Genomic DNA, 21745 nt, shown 5'->3' on the forward strand with positions numbered 1-21745 from the left:
ATCTTTGATTACTCCCGGATTCGTATTAAAAATATTTGCATATTTAAAAAGTAGGTCAGAAAGCTCTTGTCGTTGTGTAGCATGTAGAATATTTGATTCGTTCTACTAATTCCTGGTTAACTTCAGTGTCGGTCTCGTGTACGTTATCACATTTGTTGACAAAATACACGGTGGGATGTGAATACTGTACAGTGACATGGGGTTCTGAGTTTACTGTGTCATATCTGTCGGGTGTGGTAATCGGGCACTTACCATTACCTATGTCTGTCTGAGTTTTGTAGGTTCTAAATGTGTCCATACCTATCAAGCAGTTGACTATGAGTTTGTCTACTATTAAAAAATTACACTGCACAGAGAATTGTTCGATGTTCACGGTGATAAGAACTTTGTGTGTACTGCGTCGGTTTTGCTGTCTGTAGCGGTTTGTACTTAACAGTTTTGCACTGGCAGGACATTAAATTAGTCGCGGACCCTGTATCAAGTATTAACTGTGTGTCTATACCAGGGCCGTCCAAAGGCTGCACAGTGTGCAGACGTGCGGAAGTGCTGCACGTGTGCGACAGCTAGCCACAGCGACATCTGTTATTCACCTCCAGTGAAGAGCGTGACATACCCAGTCTCGTTTACCCCTGGTGACCGTAACCTTAACAGAGAAGTACTGAGAAATGGCAGGTAGTGTGAAAAAGCAAAGAACAGGAGGTCTATGTCCTCAGTCGTTTAAAAATGAGTGGGAACTGCAATTTTTTTTTTTTTTTTTTTTTTTTTTGGTAGCCGTTGGCGAAAACTCGCCGTGTTTGCTGTGCCGCGAATAATAGGCGGCCAGCGTAAGTTTTTAATTGAAAGACACTACAATACATATCACAGAGACGAGTGTAGTGTACTCAACAGTGAAGAATGGCAAGCAAAATTAAATGTCCCTAAGAAAATGGATGAGACACATCAACTCGATTTTACTGTACGTGAAAGTAAATGACACTTCCTGAACTCTTAGTTTCTTGTGTTACATTTATGTCTGTTTTACTGTACGCTGTACAATGCACTGTTTTCAATTTTCCAGAATGACAACCACACTAAATCTTCACTGCGAGCAAGTTTTAAAATCGTATTAAGAATTGCACAATCTTGGAAACCCTTTTCCGAAGGGGAGTTTGTGAAAGGGTGTCTGATGCTGCAGAACTTGTGTGTCCCACGAACGTTAGCAGGTTTCAAGAAATCAGTCTATCCAAACAAACAGTGACAAGACGTATCAGTGCTATGGCCGGTGATCTTTTTTTTCTTTGCTTTATTGAATTTCGATTCCCCCTTAGAGGGCGGTCTGGCAGCAGCTTAGTACGCTGCTCTGCAGCCTACAGACTTTTTAAAACATAAGAAGAAGATAAGAAACAATAAAAGCGGGCAATAAAACGGTGACTTAAATTGTAAAACGGCGGAAAATTGTGGAAAGTTAAAACATAAAACAAAGGGTTGGCAATGCTACTAAGACACAGGAAGCAGACAGGTAAGTTAGTAGACAGACAACTAAAAAACTTGGCGACAGTCTGGTTTCTGTTCGCAAGAGATATAAACTCACACCCAGCGACAGTATGATTTCCGTTCACAACACTTCAGAAAAGACACACAACACTGAACACTCACTGTAAACACTGCACTAAAATGTCGGCACAAAGATGACACACCATAGCCAAGGGCAGAGGGGGGGGGGGGGGGGGGCACCTGGACAGATGAGGGGGAAAACAAGGAGGGAGGAGAGGAAAAACGAAAGGGGGGGGGGAACCGAAGGAGGTAGAGGACTCATAAAGGGGGGGGGGGGAGGGAGGGGCAGGCCAGACGCGAGAGGGAATGGGAAAAGGCAGAGGAGTGAAATGCAAAAAGACTCATGGGAGAGAAGGGGGGCAGAGAGAGGGTAGGTGGGGAAGAAAGGATGGAAGGGGGGGGGAGAGGGAGCCCAGGAAAAGGACGGAGGAAAGGAGGGAGGGTGAGAATCGGAGTTGATAGGAGGGATAAATGGAAGGAGAGAGGGCATCATCTGTGAGGAGGAGTTGATGGAAGCCACCTTCTGAAAGGAGATGAAGGGTGTAGAGATGGAGGGTAGGGGGGACACAACAGTGAAGACGGGACAGGGGGCGGGGATGGGAGTGGAGAGGAGCAAGGCGGCGGGAGGTGTAGAGTATGCGGATATGTTCGAGGAATAGGAGCAGATGGGGGAAAGGAATGAGGTCATAGTGGATCCGCGTGGGGGACGGGAGGCGTATATGGAAGGCGAGGAGGAGTGTATGACGCTCAAGGATCTGGAGGGACTTATAGAATTTGGGGGGGGGGGGCGGCGCACATATCCAGGCGGGGCTGGCATAACAGAGGAGGCGGTGATGTGGTGATGTGCACAGGCAGCTAATAAGTAAGGATAAAAGGTTTGTTGCTTTTTCTGTTGCGCTTGATGAAGTAACAGATCCAGCCCAAGTTGTGATATACACTCCTGGAAATTGAAATAAGAAAACCGTGAATTCATTGTCCCAGGAAGGGGAAACTTTATTGACACATTCCTGGGGTCAGATACATCACATGATCACACTGACAGAACCACAGGCACATAGACACAGGCAACAGAGCATGCACAATGTCGGCACTAGTACAGTGTATATCCACCTTTCGCAGCAATGCAGGCTGCTATTCTCCCATGGAGACGATCGTAGAGATGCTGGATGTAGTCCTGTGGAACGGCTTGCCATGCCATTTCCACCTGGCGCCTCAGTTGGACCAGCGTTCGTGCTGGACGTGCAGACCGCGTGAGACGACGCTTCATCCAGTCCCAAACATGCTCAATGGGGGACAGATCCGGAGATCTTGCTAGCCAGGGTAGTTGACTTACACCTTCTAGAGCACGTTGGGTGGCACGGGATACATGCGGACGTGCATTGTCCTGTTGGAACAGCAAGTTCCCTTGCCGGTCTAGGAATGGTAGAACGATGGGTTCGATGACGGTTTGGATGTACCGTGCACTATTCAGTGTCCCCTCGACCATCACCAGTGGTGTACGGCCAGTGTAGGAGATCGCTCCCCACACCATGATGCCGGGTGTTGGCCCTGTGTGCCTCGGTCGTATGCAGTCCTGATTGTGGCGCTCACCTGCACGGCGCCAAACACGCATACGACCATCATTGGCACCAAGGCAGAAGCGACTCTCATCGCTGAAGACGACACGTCTCCATTCGTCCCTCCATTCACGCCTGTCGCGACACCACTGGAGGCGGGCTGCACGATGTTGGGGCGTGAGCGGAAGACGGCCTAACGGTGTGCGGGACCGTAGCCCAGCTTCATGGAGACGGTTGCGAATGGTCCTCGCCGATACCCCAGGAGCAACAGTGTCCCTAATTTGCTGGGAAGTGGCGGTGCGGTCCCCTACGGCACTGCGTAGGATCCTACGGTCTTGGCGTGCATCCGTGCGTCGCTGCGGTCCGGTCCCAGGTCGACGGGCACGTGCACCTTCCGCCGACCACTGGCGACAACATCGATGTACTGTGGAGACCTCACGCCCCACGTGTTGAGCAATTCGGCGGTACGTCCACCCGGCCTCCCGCATGCCCACTATACGCCCTCGCTCAAAGTCCGTCAACTGCACATACGGTTCACGTCCACGCTGTCGCGGCATGCTACCAGTGTTAAAGACTGCGATGGAGCTCCGTATGCCACGGCAAACTGGCTGACACTGAACGGCGGCGGTGCACAAATGCTGCACAGCTAGCGCCATTCGACGGCCAACACCGCGGTTCCTGGTGTGTCCGCTGTGCCGTGCGTGTTATCATTGCTTGTACAGCCCTCTCGCAGTGTCCGGAGCAAGTATGGTGGGTCTGACACACCGGTGTCAATGTGTTCTTTTTTCCATTTCCAGGAGTGTATATATATATATATATGTGTGTGTGTGTGTGTGTGTGTGTGTGTGTGTGTGTGTGTGTGTGTGTGTGTGTGTGTGTGTGTGTGTGTGTATGACTGTTCTGCGTTTTCTGTCTTTTATATGTGTTACGGATACGTACAGAATCTCACAGCTTATGGCTGTTGGCTTTCCTTGATATGCACCAAGCAGCTGAGAATAGACAGCATTTTGGGCTCTTCAAAGCTCAGATTGGATTAATATCTGAGTCTCATAGCCTTTACACTTGCTCAAAAATTTCAGTTTACCGGTTCCTCGTATAATTATGCCTGACGGCGTTTGCTCGTTACATAATACTGTGAATACCTCATCCTTAGGTTCTACAAAAAGCCATTCATTTGCTCTAATTTGTGTCCATACACTTTCGTTCAGTATCACATACTTTCGAATACAATCAGCAGGAATTTTACTTATCAGTTGAAGCATTCTACCTTCACAAACGTCTGGTAATGGCCAGAGTTTGTATATGTATGACACACTGTTGTCGACTAATGGGATGTTTAGTACGCAATTTAATATATTACCAGCAACAAATACATCTAAATCAATCAAATTCCTTAACTGGTACCGCCGGCCGTGGTGGCCGTGCGGTTCTAGGCGCTACAGTCTGGAGCCGAGCGACCGCAGGTTCGAATCCTGCCTCGGGCATGGATGTGTGTGATGTTCTTAGGTTAGTTAGGTTCAAGTAGTTCTAGTTCTAGGGGACTGATGACCTAAGATGTTAAGTCCCATAGTGCTCAGAGCCATTTGAACCATTTTTTTAACTGGTACCCCGTGTCTTCAGTTAGAACGACTGGGAATTGCTTATCTTAAGTTGAAGATATTTTACAACTGGTATAGGGTTTATTAAATGTGATTCTGATAGTCCCTTCTGAGCATTGACAATAGGTGTTATCGATAAATCATACTCTCGCTCTAGTTCATTTAATATTGATATCAACCATATAAGTTGCTCATTTAGTGCCAGTGATTGCTCATTTAGTGCCAGTGAAATAGCAGTTTTTCTTAATTGTCAATCTGTTGCAGTATGAGAATTCAACACCTGCTGATTCAGTTTCAATATCCCTTGCGTAATTATCTTTTCATTTCGCACTATTGAGTTTACAGTATGGCTGAAACTATGTAACATTCTTAACAACAGTTACCTGTTCTTTTGACAACGTAAGTAATTCCTTCTGTTCTCCTTCAAGCAGGTTGATCTTGCTTTTAAAATAAGATGCGTCATCTTCATCTTGTGTTCCAAAAAGTACTTTGCTTATTTCACCAGCGAAGTTTAAAATTCCACGTTTTCTAATCCTGTGCACGTGACGTGCTAATTGCCGTATTAGATCTTGTGAGTTTGTTATGTTATGTACATGCTATTGTAGCGCCTGTTTTGCACTCTGTTGTGCTCATATTAAATTGTAAGAGTTTTTTTGCTGGCAAAACTCTACTTCCCTTGCTGCTAAGTTTTCAGTGGACTCAAATTTTTGTTTTAACTCTGCTAGATTAAAGTAGCTTATGATACTCCGGGTAATGCTATATAAACTGACCGTACTTTCGTTGTCATGATATAAACCTGGGGACAACTGGAATTCGGTAACCTGTAGATAGAGTTCTATCCTTACTGATGCAGATCCCGTAATTAGGATTACCAATCCTATCTTCATGAATGTTGCCATTTTCCTGCAATTTAAAAGAACTCTTTTAATCCATTTGCATGAAATTTTAGGTACTTGTTCCTTCTTAACTGAATTAGTACATTAGGACCTTTTACTTCAGTTACAAGATATGGTCCTTGCCATTGACTATCTAACTTCTTCGAGCGACTCCTTCATACGCTTTCATCCAATACAAGCACCTCGTCTCCTATCTCAAACTTCCGTGGATTTTGTGTTTTGTCATAGTACCCTACCCTTTATTTTTAACCTTTGTTTGTGCCGTTAACTCTTGTGTGCTCTGATGCATATTTCGTAACCTTTCTTTCAGTGTAATAACATAATCATTGTAAATTACATCTTTGGGCCTTTTCTGTAATACACCTCGAACGTTGCATCTTCTTGCAAAGAACAGCTGATGTGGGGAATAACCTGTGGCACTATGCAGAAAAGTGTTAAATACAAACTGCATATGGAACCCAAGTGTCCCAATTCATTTGATTTTTATTTATATAGTGTCTCAGTCAAAGTCCGATGTGTTCTAATGCTCCATTAGCTTGCGGATGGCAAGTAGTAGTGTGGATATTTCCTATATGTAATAATCTACACTCTCTTCGCATAATTTCACTCATAAAATTGTTTCCCATGTCACTTAATAATATCGATGGTATGCCGTCTCTTAAAATAATTTTCTCTAGCAACCGCTTCTGCATCTTGTTGTTCAATGGGCTCCGCTACTAGAAATTTTGCTAATGCACCTTGGAACGTAAGTATGTACTTACGGCCTTGATCCGTTAGTGTGGGGGGGCAACTATGTCAACATCATAACGCTCAAATACGTGTTCCGGGATCCATGCTATTTCCATATGCATCTTAGTTTTACTTTGTGTTAGCTTATTTCTTCGGCAGTTTTCACACTTGCGAATATACCGCTTTCATACCATCCCATGTACAATATCGTTTAATTCTTTCATACGTCCTACCAATTCCTTGATGTCCCCTAATTGGTGAGTCATGATACTGCTTACGAATTTTCAATTTCTCTTCTGGGGTTAGACTTTTTAATTGCTCTTGGGCTTTACTTTCATCTATGGCTTCTCCTGACTCGACACTATCATTTACTTCCTGTTCGTTTACATTCGTTTCTACATTCTGACTTGCCTCAATGTTTCGTATTCGTGATAGCGCATCTGCTACCAGGTTTCTTTTGCCACTTTTGTATACAATGTAATAGTCATACTCTTCGAGTTTGAGCCTAAATTTTAACAATCGCGATCAAGGATCTGATACACAACTTACCCACAATAGTGGTTATGATCCGTATAGACAGTGAACTTACATCCAAACAAATATGGTCGAAAATGTTTGACTGCCCAACATTTCCCTTTTGATTGTACTATAATTTTTCTCAGCTTTATTCAAAGTTCTCGATGCATATGCAATAGTTAAATCACTTCCTAACATTCCTTGTGATAAGACTGCTCCAACCGAGGTCTGACTCACGTCTGTTATGACAAAGTCCTTACTAAAATCAGGGTACTGTAAAATAGGGGCATTCAACAGTTTTTCTTTTAGCTGTTGAAACGCCTCTTCTTGCCCATTTCCCCCACTTATAGATAGTTCCCATTTTCAACAATTCGTACAACAGCTTTGCTACCTTACTATAATAAATAAATGAAGTCCCATACTCCTTTACTGAGCGTAGTGGAATGATGCGGGAGACCCGCACCGCTGTACTAGGCAAGGTCCTAGTGGAGGTGGATGAATGATGAAGATGACACAACACCCAGTCATCTGGAGGCAGGTGAAAATCCCTGACCGCGCGGGGAATCGAATCCGGGACCCCGTGCTCGAAAGCGAGAACACTACTAAGAGACCACCAATTACTATAATTGTCCAAAATTCGCTGATAATAGCCACCTAACCCAAGGGACGCTTTCAACTGAGTTGTGTTCGCTGGCTGTGGATACTGTTGCACAGCTTCATAGAAATGTAACTTCTTTTCGCAGGAATTCGCATTTGTCTATCAGCAATTTCAGATTATACCATCTGAGTGTCTCAGAAACGCCTCTTCTAGTCTGCGATTATGTTCTTCTAATTAGGAACTCCCCCCCCCATGAACCACGGACCTTGCCGTTGGTGGGGAGGCTTGCATGCCTCAGCGATACAGATGGCCGTACCGTAGGTGCAACCACAACGGAGGGGTATCTGTTGAGAGGCCAGACAAACGTGTGGTTCCTGAAGAGGGGCAGCAGCCTTTTCAGTAGTTCCAGGGGCAGCAGTCTGGATGATTGACTGATCTGGCCTTGTAACATTAACCAAAACGGCCTTGCTGTGCTGGTACTGCGAACGGCTGAAAGCAAGGGGAAACTACAGCCGTAATTTTTCCCGAGGACATGCAGCTCTACTGTATGATTAAATGATGATGGCGTCCTCTTGGGTAAAATATTCCGGAGGTAAAATAGTCCCCCATTCGGATCTCCGGGCGGGGACTACTCAGGAGGACGTCGTTATCAGGAGAAAGAAAACTGGCGTTCTACGGATCGGAGCGTGGAATGTCAGATCCCTTAATCGGGCAGGTAGGTTAGAAAATTTAAAAAGGGAAATGGATAGGTTAAAGTTAGATATAGTGGGAATTAGTGAAGTTCGGTGGCAGGAGGAACAAGACTTTTGGTCAGGTGATTACAGGGTTATAAATACAAAATCAAATAGGGGTAATGCAGGAGTAGGTTTAATAATGAATAAAAAAATAGGAGTGCGGGTTAGCTACTACAAACAGCATAGTGAACGCATTATTGTGGCCAAGATAGACACAAAGCCCATGCCTACTACAGTAGTACAAGTTTATATGCCAACTACCTCTGCAGATGATGAAGAAATAGATGAAATGTATGACGAGATAAAAGAAATTATTCAGGTAGTGAAGGGAGACGAAAATTTAATAGTCATGGGTGACTGGAATTCGTCAGTAGGAAAAGGGAGAGAAGGAAACATAGTAGGTGAATATGGATTGGAGGGAAGGAATGAAAGAGGAAGCCGCCTTGTAGAATTTTGCACAGAGCATAACTTAATCATAGCCAACACTTGGTTCAAGAATCATAAAAGAAGGTTGTATACCTGGAAGAACCCTGGAGATACTAAAAGGTATCAGATAGATTATATAATGGTAAGACAGAGATTTAGGAACCAGGTTTTAAATTGTAAGACATTTCCAGGGGCAGATGTGGACTCTGACCACAATTTATTGGTTATGACCTGTAGATTAAAACTGAAGAAACTGCAAAAAGGTGGGAATTTAAGGAGATGGGACCTGGATAAACTGAAAGAACCAGAGGTTGTAGAGAGTTTCAGGAAGAGCATAAGGGAACAATTGACAGGAATGGGGGAAAGAAATACAGTAGAAGAAGAATGGGTAGCTCTGAGGGATGAAGTAGTGAAGGCAGCAGAGGATCAAGTAGGTAAAAAGACGAGGGCTAATAGAAATCCTTGGGTAACAGAAGAAATATTGAATTTAATTGATGAAAGGAGAAAATATAAAAATGCAGTAAATGAAGCAGGCAAAAAGGAATACAAACGTCTCAAAAATGATATCGACAGGAAGTGCAAAATGGCTAAGCAGGGATGGCTAGAGGACAAATGTAAGGATGTAGAGGCTTGTCTCACTAGGGGTAAGATAGATACTGCCTACAGGAAAATTAAAGAGACCTTTGGAGAGAAGAGAACCACTTGTATGAATATCAAGAGCTCAGAAGGGAAGGCAGAAAGGTGGAAGGAGTATATAGAGGGTTTATACAAGGGCGATGTACTTGAGGACAATATTATGGAAATGGAAGAGGATGTAGATGAAGACGAAATGGGAGATAAGATACTGCGTGAAGAGTTTGACAGAGCACTGAGAGACCTGAGTCGAAACAAGGCCCCGGGAGTAGACAACATTCCATTTGAACTACTGATGGCCTCGGGAGAGCCAGTCATGACAAAACTCTACCATCTGGTGAGCACGATGTATGAGACAGGAGAAATACCCTCAGACTTCAAGAAGAATATAATAATTCTAATCCCAAAGAAAGCAGGTGTTGACAGATGTGAAAATTACCGAACTATCAGTTTAATAAGTCACAGCTGCAAAATACTAACGCGAATTCTTTACAGACGAATGGAAAAACTGGTAGAAGCCGACCTCGGGGAAGATCAGTTTGGATTCCGTAGAAATATTGGAACACGTGAGGCAATACTGACCTTACGACTTATCTTAGAAGAAAGATTAAGAAAAGGCAAACCTACGTTTCTAGCATTTGTAGACTTAGAGAAAGCTTTTGACAATGTTGACTGGAATACTCTCTTTCAAATTCTGAAGGTGGCAGGGGTAAAATACAGGGAGCGAAAGGCTATTTACAGTTTGTACAGAAACCAGATGGCAGTTATAAGAGTCGAGGGGCATGAAAGGGAAGCAGTGGTTGGGAAAGGAGTAAGACAGGGTTGTAGCCTCTCCCCGATGTTATTCAATCTGTATATTGAGCAAGCAGTAAAGGAAACAAAAGAAAAATTCGGAGTAGGTATTAAAATTCATGGAGAAGAAATAAAAACGTTGAGGTTCGCCGATGACATTGTAATTCTGTCAGAGACAGCAAAGAACTTGGAAGAGCAGATAACGGAATGGACAGTGTCTTGAAAGGAGGATATAAGATGAACATCAACAAAAGCAAAACGAGGATAATGGAATGTAGTCAAATTAAGTCGGGTGATGCTGAGGGAATTAGATTAGGAAATGAGACACTTAAAGTAGTAAAGGAGTTTTGCTATTTAGGGAGTAAAATAACCGATGATGGTCGAAGTAGAGAGGATATAAAATGTAGACTGGCAATGGCAAGGAAAGCGTTTCTCAAGAAGAGGAATTTGTTAACATCGAGTATAGATTTAAGTGTCAGGAAGTCATTTCTGAAAGTATTTGTATGGAGTGTAGCCATGTATGGAAGTGAAACATGGACAATAAATAGTTTGGACAGGAAGAGAATAGAAGCTTTCGAAATGTGGTGCTACAGAAGAATGCTGAAGATAAAGTGGGTAGATCACGTAACTAATGAGGAGGTATTGAATAGGATTGGGGAGAAGAGAAGTTTGTGGCACAACTTGACTAGAAGAAGAGATCGGTTGGTAGTACATGTTTTGAGGCATCAAGGGATCACAAATTTAGCATTGGAGGGCAGTGTGGAGGGTAAAAATCGTAGAGGCAGACCAAGAGATGAATACACTAAGCAGATTCAGAAGGATGTAGGTTGCAGTAGATACTGGGAGATGAAGAAGCTTGCACAGGATAGAGTAGCATGGAGAGCTGCATCAAACCAGTCTCAGAACTGAAGACCACAACAACAACAACAATTAGGAACTGAAAAATTATCACATTGTCCAAATAAATGAATACTTTCTCACCCTGAAGTCCCATTAAGACCATATTCATTAACTTTTTAAAAGCATTTGGAGCTGTTTTCAATACCATAGGCATCCTTTTATACTCATAATGTCCGGAGGGAGTGCTAAAAGCTGTCTTTTCTTGATCTCGTTCATATAATAACATTTGATAATAGCCCTTGGCTGGATCCAGAGTGGGAAAATACTTTGCCCTACACAATCCATCTAAAATATCATCTATCCTTCGTAAAGGATATACATTATTAACTGTCACTTCATTTAATCGTCTTTAGTCCGCCACTACACAATATTTTTGCTTTCCACTGGCGTCCATCTGTTTGGGCACTAATATTAAAGGTGAACACCAGGCACTATTACTGGGTACTACAATGTCATCTTGTAACATGTTATCAATTTCGGCCTGTAATCCTTCTGTGCCTGTGGTATTCGATAAGGCCTCATGTTAACTTCATTTCTCTTGGCTCCTGGAATTAGCGGAATTTTATGTTTAACAGCCTCTGTATAGGTTAACTTATCTCCCACAATTGGAACACATCATTGTAAGCTAGACATATTTCTATTGTAGCTTTCTTCTCTTCACTATTTACGTGATTTACACGCAGCACGTCTTTTAATTTACTGGCTCTGGATTTCTTATCTGAATTTGCTTTTTGTACCTGTCTTACTGTCGCTTCTTCGACCAGAGGTAGCTCCTCGGTTAACAGTACAGGATCCTCTAATTCAACTTTATTTTCATTAGTATTTAAGACACTTATTATACACTTACTTTCCCCTACAGCAACTACTGCATTGGGTACAATTATACCTGACTGTAATTCTTGTGTTGGAATTATCACTTCCGATACATCCCATAAACTTACTCGTACTTTTACAATCTTTTCTTCTCTAGGGCCTACAATTAACATACACTTTTGTTTCACTGTACTTCCTTCACGTCTCACGGTAGGTTTACTATCATAACAGTTTTCTAATTCTGCAGCACCTTTGCTGAACTGCGTTTAGACCTTTTGTCAGGTTCTACCTTTACTAACTCGGATTTTATCGAAACTGAATCATTACAATTTTCATTTCTTGCCTTTGGAAAATCATCTCCTTCTAGGCAGCAACGATTAAACCATTCCTTTGAGGGACTCATCAGCCTCTTACTAACATTTTTCTTAAGTGCGGCTCTTACCGCCATAGACTACTTTCTAACGTTTTTGTCATACGCGGCTCCTACCGCCGTCGAAGTACTCACTCCTTCCTTTGACACATCTTGACCTCGTTCCACGGTTCCGACCATAAACGGTTAAACATTTCATGGTGTCTCCATGTCGCTAGCACCCTCAGTACTCTTCACGTTCCTAGTAGCGCTTCCTAAAGCTCTATTAACGACTAGTACTCGAGACGACTCTTGTGCCGTTCGCAACTTTTCCACAAATCATAACGTCTCTTGTACCATAATCTATAACTGCCTTATGCTCTGCAAGAAAATCTCTGCCAAAAAGTCCGTCTAATGGCAGATCCAATTCTGCCCCTATTACATGGAATTTATGTCTTACAATTCCGTCTTTTTCAACCTGTAACTCAATTTCTAAGGCGCCTTCTGTTTTAACAGCATCATTACTAGTACCTTTAATTCCAGTACTCTGAGCAGGATCACACTGTTCTTTTTCAATAGACTTATTTGTGCCCCACTATCTATCAAAAGCCTCATTGGATTCCATATGCCCTTTTCACATCTTACCGTGATATACTCATTCCTGTTAGTGCAGTCTACCTTAAATATCTCGCCCGATAGGTCGCAATGTGATTGCCTCAAAGCGCCTCCTCTTAGTTTCCCTTGACCCCATATTTCTTTCGCATTAAGAGTAAATTCTTACAGTATTGAGTGAAATGACCTTTTTGATTACACGTAAAAAGCACAATATTTGCCATTGTGTCGTAATGTTCCCCATAGACCTTACCTTCTTTCTGCAAAACGTTCTTTGTCGTCCTTTTCTTCTTTTCGCAGTTCCATCTGCACTGGTTCTGTGCACCCTCTTATCATCAGAACACTTCTTTGCTATGTGCCTCAGTTTTGCACAATTAAAACACTTTTGAATTTTATGAGATTCTATTTTCTGAGCTCTCCTTTCCATCGGTTTCTTTCGTTTAGATGCGATAGCGCTTTCTTCTGTTGATGCAATATCTACTGCTTCGGAGAGCGTTATTGACTCTCCTCTAGCCCTTACTATTGTCTTTAATATTGGTGTCATATAAGCCTTGTATGACCTAATTTTAACACTAACGCAAGGCTGCCCGCTCTGATTCTGTCATCGCCCCTATTGCCTCGCGGAACTGGTGCTGAGGTGCATATATTCGCAAACCTCATTGGTCTACGGTTCCTGTCTGCTCGTGAACATTTTGCAAGCGTAATAGTCTAGCGTAACTTTCTACTAAGACAACTGACTGAAGGCCAAGTGGCAGTTAGATTTCGCACTAGCAATTTGCTTCTAGCAGCCCCAACTATACGTGCTTTTACAAATTTCAACAAAACATCGTGCTGCGCTGGTGCTACCAAGTCGAAAGCACTGCCACAGTTGTCCAAAAATTCATTTAATTCTGCCTTATTTCCAACAAAAGGATGCGATAGCAATTTAGTAGACTCACTGATGTTCATTTATTGCTTTGGAGGTGCCTGACTATCAGAAACATTTTGTCGATTACTGCGGCGGACCCACAAGTCTGTCTTCTTGGCGATGTAGCTGCTACTGGTGCACTACCACGGCCTCCGATGTCGTCTTCTTCCGTGGGTGGAGAGGATGGAATGGCGTGCCCTCACGCCCGTAGTCGACATGCGATGCAGGGGCCTGGTCCAATTCGCTCGATTGGCGGGCCTCCTTAGCCCGTCCCGTCTTCTTCTGTGTGCCTTGCCTCTGAATGTCTGCCATGACTAAGCCGTCAGTCAGTCTCAACTTCGGGCTGAGCTTTATCTGAAATAGCAAACTTCACACCTACTCCTCAATTTTATGGGCCGTAACTTAATGGTCGGCAAACCTACACCAAATCTTGTCCAAACGTTGCAAATGATGCCCAAACCCTACACCTGGCACCAAATTTTTATGTCATGTCTGATTTGTTTCCTGCGAGCGGATCAGGAAGAGGGGGCTAGACACTAATCTGGCTGAGTGGCAGTGGGCTCGTCCAACTCGTAGTTCTGAAGTAGAATAACTTTAAACCAGGGAACTCGGTGTGATTGTAAATAAGCTTCTGAAGAAGAGTGTTGGAGTAAACATTACTCGAGCTTACGAGGCACTGACATCTGAACTGAACTGTGGGAGGTGTTACTAACATGTAACTACTACTCTGTGCAACTGAATGTCGCGAGAGTCTTTAAGTCTCGCCCCCTGAGGCGGAGTAGCGCAGCGATGACGTCGGAGGCAGAATACTATCGGAATCCCTGACAGACTGTTAAGCTGTCGTGTATATAGTCTCCTGCCCGGGGAAACTACCATTGCTCTGTCTGCCTTCCGATCCCCGAGTCTGTCACGTAGCCGCTGTGAGTGGAAGTTTCCTATTATCACGTGCTGTGCTGCGCCGCGCCAGCTCTTCTTTCCATCTGTCAAAGCACCTTAATCCCTATAACAGCGGCTCCTACTGCTATGTTACAGGACCGTAACGTCACAGACAGCTTAACATACGCCTATTCGTGATTTATTCACGACATTTTGTTTCATTCCATTTTGTGTTGTAAGTCTTATTCTCACCTTTGTGGCATTGTTTCCTTCAGTACAAGGGACTGATGACCTCATACTTTGGTCCCTTCCCCCCCGCCCTCTTTTGATCCAACCAACCAACCATCTTTCAAAATTCTGAAGGGCTTAAGTACAAGGGACTGATGACCTCATACTTTTGTCCCTCCCCCCCTCCCTCTCTTTTGAACGAACCAACCAACCATCTTTCAAAATTCTGAAGGGGGAGGTGTCACATATAGGGAGGGAAAGGCTATTTACAATTTATACAGAAATCAGTTAAAGGAGTTAAGGGGCATTAAAGGAAACAGTGGTTGGGGAGGGAGGGTTGTAGCCTATTCCTGATGTTATTCAATGTATATATTGAGCAAGCAGTAAAAGAAACATAAGAAAAAATTTGGGTAGGAATTAAAATCCATGGAGAAGAAATAAAAACTTTGAGGTTTGCCGATGACATTGTAATTCTGTCAGAGACAGCAAAGGACTTGGAAGAGCAGTTGAACGGAATGGACAGTGTCTTGAAAGGAGGATATAAGATGAACATCAACAAAAGCAAAACAAGGATAATGGAATGTAGAACAGTTATGTCGGGTGATGCTGAGGGAATTAGATTAGGAAATGAGACACTGAAAGTAATAGATGAGTTTTGCTATTTGGGGAGCAAAATAACTGATGATGGCCAAAGTAGAGAGGATATAAAATGGCAAGAAATGCGTTTCTGAGGAAGAGAAATTTGTTAACATTGAGAATAGATTTAAGTGTCAGAAAGTATTTGTATGGAGTGTAGCCATGTATGAAAGTGAAACATGGACGACAAACAGTTTAGACAAGAAGAGAATAGAAGCTTTTGAAATGAGGTGCTACAGAAGAATGCTGAGGATTGGATGGGTAGATCACATAACTAATGAGGGGGTACTGAACAGAATAGGAGAGAAGAGGAATTTTTGGCGCAAGTTGACTGGAAGAAGAAATCGGTTGGTAGGACATGTTCTGAGGCATCGAGGGCAGTGTGGAGAGTAAAAGTCGCAGAGCGAGACCGAGAAGTTTGCACAGGATGGGGAGCTGCATCAAACCAGTCTCTGGACTAAAGACCACAACAGCAAAAAATAAAAACTTTAGTCTACCCTGAATCTTAATTATTTTCGTCCTTTTAATACAAAAAATCACATGAATGTTGGTTTACTGTGGCCCTATAAGGTAATACAAAAATTTTGAAAGAGGTTAACATAGCCTCAATGTGTTATTCTGTTGTAAGATAATGGTTATACAGGGAGGAGCAAATAAAAGTGGACTGGAGAAATAAGTTCTAGGGTACAAATAATCACAGCAGAGGAAAGGAAATACAGTACTCACATGACTATAGCAGATGTTGAAAGTGACCACCATTCATCTCATGGCACTTTTGAGCTTGGGTCAGCAAGTTGCTGAAGGCGGATCAAAGCTGGACTGCTGCTATCTCACCCGAAATGTTTTGCTGCAGTTCTTGAAGACTATGAGGGTTGTTGCAATACACCCTAGACCTGAGAGCTCACCACACAAAGAAATCGTATGCTGACAGATCAGGTGACTTGGGTGGCCAGACTGACCTCTGTTAACAACTCTTGTCAGGTGTGAAGATTGAGTAAATATGCTGCCAGATTCGGCTGGCTGTACAGGGACTTGCTCCAACCTGTTGGAATGAGCTGTAGGTCTTTTCCTTCTCCTTTAATGCTGCTCACCTGGTTTCAAAATGTTGCCAATGTAAGCATCTAATGAAAGAAGATGGGACCAACAAAGCGGTGTGCAGATGCCACACACCAAACCCCCAACATTCTGACCGTACCGTGGTGTTTCGTGGAAGTCGTGCAGATTTTCCACTGACCAGAACCTCCTGTGATTCTGTGAATACCGTAGACATAGCCACTCAGGCGGAACAAGACTTCGTCAGACATAAAGATCAGATCCACGTCCAAGCCAGTCATTGTTATTTCAGCGACTCTCAAAACTGGAAGCGCTGAGGAGCAACTGCCGGTTTTAATACACGAACAACAGACACTCTGTAGGGATGCACGTGCAGGTCCATACGGAGTATTCATTTGCACAGTCGACATGATACGGTGGTCTCTTGTTATAGGCATGAGGTTGATCTGGTAGGACAAAGTTACTATACATTACAAGATTTTGTTGGAAAAACTATCCAAAAGTGGCACAAAGTAAGCCCACTTTATGGTACAAAGGTGTTGCAGTGAATGCATAAATATTAATTTTGATGTCTTATTACAAATACTTACTTTATTTATTTTCACATACTGTAATGGCCGATTAGCTGATACGAGGACTATCACGAATCTACCAAATTGTACCCTTCTGAACACATTATTGCATAATTTATAAAAACAATTCACGATTGTAAATACTGTAGTCACACTGACACATTCTGTATTCTAGCAAATCTAATGCTGTTAGGACCAATAGAACACACAACAAACTAAAATAACAATAAGCTGCAAGACAAGTGGTAGCATAGTATTAACACTCATTGTATGTGGAAGGAAGGAAGCTACTAACTGAATCTATTACTGATGAATGATGATTGTCATTTTCACATAGAAATTGCACTAAATGTGTAATAAATGCAAATGTACATATTGTCCACAGATTCGTTTATATGTGCATGAAACTGGACGCTGCATTTCTGTAAGACGGGTTGTGTCTGACAGCTGTTTACCACCGCTCGTCAGCAGCTGCTCCACAGAGGTGAGTCCCTTCTCGGAGGCATGCAGTGCCACAGAGAATGCCGAAGCTCGTGGAAAGTGAAAGGATGACATCACGAGGGCAGTAGTAGAATTCATCATGTCACTAGCCTGTGAAGTGGAAAGACTGTTACTGTTTATCAGAGAAATGTATTACGAGAAGTATTTGCTGCCATCTTATTCAGTTAAAATATAATGTTTTGTGAAGAAGCTATAGTTCTTGTTTCATCAGTTCAAAAGATAGTTTGGACTTAAGTTTTTCAGCATCAAGATTTCAGTCCACAAAGTCAACAAACAGGGTATGCAAATCAGGTAATCGTACTATGGTTCCTGTACTCTTCCATTTGTCATTTTTAATCTAATTACAATTAGCTGAGGCAGAACGCAGGTAAGGGTTTAATGTTATGTTTACATTGAGGTCATTGGAGTTGGAGCACAAACTCGACAGGTTTCAAGGAAATCAGCTATGCCCTGCCTGAGAACTCTGAACTGTGCAGGTGGGAAGTAGCACTGCGACATGTTCTCAGTTCTCACCACTCACCTGCCCTTAATTTATGTTAATTCCTTCCATCTCAGCATTCCAGCTTTCGCAACCGACGGTTGCCTCGTCAGGAAAGAGGGAAGGAGAGGGAAAGACGAAAGGATTTGGGTTTTGAAGTCATTCCAATCCCGGGAGCGGAAAGACTTACATTAGGGGGAAAAAAGGACGGGTATACACTCGCACACACACACACATATCCATCCACACATATACTGACATATACAGAGGCAAAGGTGACGTATGAGTGGCGGCAACTTGAAATTAGCGGAGATTGAGGCCTGGTGCATAATGGGAAGAGAGGATATATTGAAGAGCAAGTTCCCATCTCCGGAGTTCGGATAGGTTGGTGTTAGTGGGAAGTATCCAGATAACCCGGACGGCGTAACACTGCGCCAAGATGTGCTGGCCGTGCACCAAGGCATGTTTAGCCACAGGGTGATCCTCATTACCAACAAACACTGTCTGCCTGTGTCCATTCATGCGAATGGACAGTTTGTTGCTGGTCATTCCCACATAGAAGGCTTCACAGTGTAGGCAGGTCAGTTGGTAAATCACATGGGTGCTTTCACACGTGGCTCTGCCTTTGATCGTGTACGCCTTCCGGGTTACAGGACTGGAGTAGGTGGTGGTGGGAGGGTGCATGGGACAGATTTTACACCAGAGGTGGTCAAGGGTAGGGAATGTGGTTTGGGGATTTCATAGGGATGAACTAAGAGGTTACGAAGATTAGGTGGACGGCGGAAAGACACTCTAGGTGGAGTGGGGAGGATTTCATGAAGGATGGATCTCATTTCAGGGCAGGATTTGAGGAAGTCGTATCCCTGCTGGAGAGCCACATTCAGAGTCTGATCCAGTCCCGGAAAGTATCCTGTCACAAGTGGGGCACTTTTGGGGTTCTTCTGTGGGAGGTTCTGGGTTTGACGAGATGAGGAAGTGGCTCTGGTTATTTGCTTCTGTACCAGGTCGGGAGGGTAGTTACGGGATGCGAAAGCTGTTTTCAGGTTGTTGGTGTAATGGTTCAAGGATTCCGGACTGGAGCAGATACGTTTGCCACGAAGACCTAGGTTGTAGGGAAGGGACCGTTTGATGTGGAATGGGTGGCAGCTGTCATAATGGAGGTACTGTTGCTTGTTGGTGGATTTGATGTGGACGGACGTGTGAAGCTGGCCATTGGACAGGTGGAGGTCAACGTCAAGGAAAGTGGCATGGGATTTAGAGTAGGACCAGGTGAATCTGATGGAACCAAAGGAGTTGAGGTTGGAGAGGAAATTCTGGAGTTCCTCTTCACTGTGAGTCCAGATCATGAAAATGTCATCAATAAATCTGTACCAAACTTTGGGTTGGCAGGCCTGGGTAACCAAGAAGGCTTCCTCTAAGCGACCCATGAATAGGTTGGCGTACGAGGGGGCCATCCTGGTACCCACGGCTGTTCCCTTTAATTGTTGGTAGGTCTGGCCTTCAAAAATGAAGAAGTTGTGGGTCAGGATGAAGCTGGCTAAGGTAATGAGGAAAGAGGTTTTAGGTAGGATGGCAGGTGATCAGCGTGAAAGGAAGTGCTCCATCACAGCGAGGCCCTGGACATGCGGAATATTTGTGTATAAGCAAGTGGCATCAATGGTTACAAGGATGGTTTCCGGGGGTAGGGATTCCAGGCGTTCGAGAAAGTGGTTGGTGTCTTTGATGAAGGATGGGAGACTGCATGTAATGGGTTGAATGTGTTGATCTATGTAGGCAGAGATACGTTCTGTGGGGGCTTGGTAACCAGCTACAATGGGACGGCCGGGATGATTGGGTTTGTGAATTTTAGGAAGAAGGTAGGGGTGCGGGGTGTTGGTGGTGTCAGGAGGTTGATGGAGTCAGGTGAAAGGTTTTGTAGGGGGCCTAAGGTTCTGAGGATTCCTTGAAGCTCCGCCTGGACATCAGGAATGGGATTACCTTGACAAACTTTGTAAGTAGTGTTGTCTGAAAGCTGACGCAGTCCCTCAGCCACATACTCCCGAGGATCAAGTACCACAGTCGTGGAACCCTTGTCCGCCGAAAGAATGACGACGGATTGGTCAGCCTTCAGATCACGGATAGCCTGGGCTTCAGCAGTGGTGATGTTGGGAGTAGGATTAAGGTTTTTTGAGAAGGATTGAGAGGCAAGGCTGGAAGTCAGAAATTCCTGGAAGGTTAGGAGAGGTTGGTTTTGAGGAAGAGGAGGTGGGTCCCGCTGTGACGGAGGACGGAACTGTTCCAGGCAGGGTTCAATTTGGATAGTGTCTTGGGGAGTTGGATCGTTAGGAGTAGGATTAGGATCATTTTTCTTCGTGGCAAAGTGATATTTCCAGCAGAGAGTACAGGTGTAGGACAGTAAATCTTTGACGAGGGCTGTTTGGTTAAATCTGGGAGTGGGGCCTTTGGATAGGACAGAGGTTTCAGATTGGGAGAGAGGTTTGGAGGAAAGGTTAACTACTGAATTGGGGTGTTGTGGTTCCAGATTGTGTTGATTGGAATTTTGAGGTTTTGGAGGGAGTGGAGCTGGTAGTGGGAGATTGAGTAGATGGGAGAGACTGGGTTTGTGTGCAATGAGAGGAGGTTGAGGTTTGCTGGAAAGGTTGTCAAGGGTGAGTGAGTTGCCTTTCCGGATGTGGGAAACCAGGAGATTGGATAGTTTTTTAAGGTGGAGGGTGGCATGCTGTTCTAATTTGCTGTTGGCCTGTATCCCTGCTGGAGAGCCACATTCAGAGTCTGATCCAGTCCCGGAAAGTATCCTGTCACAAAGGGGGCACTTTTGTGGTTCTTCTGTGGGAGGTTCTAGGTTTGAGGGGATGAGGAAGTGGCTCTGGTTATTTGCTTCTGTACCAGGTCGGGAGGGTAGTTGCGGGATGCGAAAGCTGTTTTCAGGTTGTTGGTGTAATGGTTCAGGGATTCCGGACTGGAGCAGATTCGTTTGCCATGATGACCTAGGCTGTAGGGAAGGGACCGTTTGATGTGGAATGGGTGGCAGCTGTCATAATGGAGGCACTGTTGCTTGTTGGTGGGTTTGATGTGGACGGACATGTGAAGCTGGCCATTGGACAGATGGAGGTCAACATCAAGGGAAGTGGCATGGGATTTAGAGTAGGACCAGGTGAATCTGATGGAACCAAAGGAGTTGAGGTTGGAGAGGAAATTCTGGAATTCTTCTTCACTGTGAGTCCAGATCATGAAGATGTCATCAATAAATCTGCACCATACTTTGGGTTGGCAGGCCTGGGTAACCAAGAAGGCTTCCTCTAAGCGACCCATGAATAGGTTGGCGTACGAGGGGGCCATCCTGGTACCCATGGCTGTTCCCTTTAATGAAGGATGGGAGACTGCATGTAATGGGTTGAATGTGTTGATCTATGTAGGCAGAGATACGTTCTGTGGGGGCTTGGTAACCAGCTACAATGGGGCGGCCGGGATTATTGGGTTTGTGAATTTTAGGAAGAAGGTAGGGGTGCGGAGTGTAGGTGGGGTCAGGAGGTTGATGGAGTCAGGTGAAATGTTTTGTAGGGGGCCTAAGGTTCTGAGGATTCCTTGAAGCTCCACCTGGACATCAGGAATGGGAGCGTTAATGTATACTTCAACTCGTTCCACATCCCTGAAGGTTGTCCTCGATGGGGCGTACGGAACACAGTGCAGGTGATGTTCTGTTTGGAGCGAGTGGGGACGATTAATTAGAAATGTCTTATGCTATTCATAGCTGTTACTTTTTAGCAACTATAGTACATATTTCAGAATACAATTACGTCATTACTTGC

General features: G+C 44.1%; 1 long non-coding RNA gene across 1 annotated transcript in view; it reads left to right on the forward strand.

The window, feature by feature from the left end:
- LOC126109598 (uncharacterized) overlaps positions 1–17459 on the forward strand; it is an 82592-nt gene extending 65133 nt beyond the window's left edge. Inside the window, exon 3 of the long non-coding RNA XR_007523693.1 lies at positions 17343–17459. This is a non-coding gene — a long non-coding RNA (uncharacterized LOC126109598). The remainder of the gene's footprint in view (positions 1–17342) is intronic.
- The last annotated feature ends 4286 nt before the right edge of the window (positions 17460–21745 follow it).

This window comes from Schistocerca cancellata, chromosome 12 (genome assembly GCF_023864275.1).
Source record: "Schistocerca cancellata isolate TAMUIC-IGC-003103 chromosome 12, iqSchCanc2.1, whole genome shotgun sequence".
NCBI lineage: Eukaryota > Metazoa > Arthropoda > Insecta > Orthoptera > Acrididae > Schistocerca > Schistocerca cancellata.